The sequence below is a fragment of the Poecilia reticulata genome, linkage group LG20 (genome assembly GCF_000633615.1).
Source record: "Poecilia reticulata strain Guanapo linkage group LG20, Guppy_female_1.0+MT, whole genome shotgun sequence".
Taxonomy (NCBI): domain Eukaryota; kingdom Metazoa; phylum Chordata; class Actinopteri; order Cyprinodontiformes; family Poeciliidae; genus Poecilia; species Poecilia reticulata.
Genome location: NC_024350.1, coordinates 25320561 through 25322647, shown reverse-complemented (window position 1 = coordinate 25322647; position 2087 = coordinate 25320561).

Genomic DNA, 2087 nt, shown 5'->3' with positions numbered 1-2087 from the left:
TCACTCTTCATAGAAGGACAGATGGATCCTGGAGGATCTGCTCTGTCCTTCTTTAGTGTCCAGTGTTCCATCTTCTGGACTTCAGTCAGCCTGTGAGAGAAACCACAACAAATCAATTCCCAATGATCCAGTTCCAGTAATTGTCCTCTCAAAAAGAAAGCACATTTCCATCATGTGCCTAGAGAATCAGAGGAACCTGATTCCATCAGGTACTGTCAGGGATTGAAGTGTTATCTCCTTCACTACTTCATGAATATCTAACGTCTGCTGGGAGAGATTAGGAAGATAACGAATTTGAAGCATTTTCAGGTCTAAACTGGAATCATTTTTCAGGTCTGTAGAAACATCCACAGTGAGGTCAGATTAGGTAAATGAAGAAGTGAACATTTCCTATGAAGTAGWAATGTGTTTGTCCTGAACAGCTCACATGTTGGAGCGACTCTTCTGGAGAGGCTTCCGTTAAAGCAGCGGTTCTGAAACCTTTCAGATCCAGACCTATTTCAGAGGCAGGTGGTCTGTTGGTCTCCCTGCTGAGAGTCAGAACCTCAGATAAAATCATTGAGAAGAATCAATGAAAACTTATTTTAATATTTTAACATRAATCTGAACATCAGCAGCACMTGAGAAGCAGGTGACCAGTAACTGTTACCATGGTAACATAGCAGACAGACAGCATTACCTCCTGACARTAACATGACTTCACAGTAGAACCTCAGAGGAAACTAAGTGGACCTGTTAACTCAGAACCAGCTGMACTTTAATAGAAAACTTCAGCAGGTCTATTTCAACCTTATTTTTGTGTCATTGAAAGTTATTGGGTTTCCCCTCAGATGATCAAAAGAGTTCAGTCACTCTCAGTTTCAGGCCTCAAATTAAGACATTTGGACAGAGCGGGCAGGAATAAGAACCAAAGAAAAGACTAAATTACTAAAAGCAGCAGGAAATAAAGTTCTACAACTGCTGAGTTTGGATCTAAGCTCTTATCTTTAGTCGTCATATCTGGATCTTGGGACCAGAATTCTAATTTCTTCTTTATAATTATATGCCTTCATTATTATGACTGTTCTGCTATTTCATCTTGTTCCTGCTCACAATCTTCCATTTTGTGGTTTCAGTCAGTTTGAGAGAAAAACTGATTGTGAACTCACAGTTAAAAATTAGGACAAATAGGTCGGTCCAAGATTCCCACTGAGATAAAATATTTTCACTTTCTGTTTCTCAGTCTGTCATATTGCATCTGTCTGTCATCAAATAAAAACATCATTTCCTGTGAAGACGTAGATTTAAAGCTGAAGGAGAACAAGAATTTTCTCCACTGTTCTCAGAGAGAAAATTCAGTGAAAGGAAAACAAAAGATCAACACTCACCCACCTCCAGATTCGTTTCTTTGTTCTGTTGTTGGTAAATGGAGTCTGAACATGTTTCTCCAGATCTGATACCTGACTAGACCTGACTCACCTGAGGCTCCGCCCCCTGAGAGAGTGAGTTAAAGCTCCTGTACTGTGGTTATGTCTTCTTCCCTTGGTGTCAACAATGAACTGAGCTGTGAAACACTTTGGTCATATTTAAACTTTTGGTTTTGGGTTCAGTTTCTAGCTCATTTCCTGTCATATTTTTATGTGAAGTAGTTTACTGAGAGAAGATCTGATTGATTTAGTTCAGCTTTATTATTATTCCTACATATTCAGCTTCATTTCTAGATGAGTGATTGTCTACCTGAAGTAAATCTTAAATTATGTTTTTATTTGTAACCAAACAGAAAGAAGATCCCAATCAGGACTCCAGGTCCAGTAAAGTTCTAGTAAAACAGGCTTGATCAGATTTCTGTGGATCTGAATAATGTGTTTTAGTTGAGTCTGATTTCAGGACATTTCCAGAGCCTCCAGCAGCTCAGCTGAGGTGTTGTGTTCAGGACGGAAACAGCAGGTCAACATCCAGCTCTATTCAACCAGCCCTACTGTGGATCAGGCAGCCAGAAAACAAAGCTACATGTTGGTTTTCCTGAATTCCTCCAGCTGCAGAAGTTTTTCACCTTAAAGCTGCTTCAGGGGAAATCTGAGGGAAAGTGGAGCTGAAGAGTTCAGGTG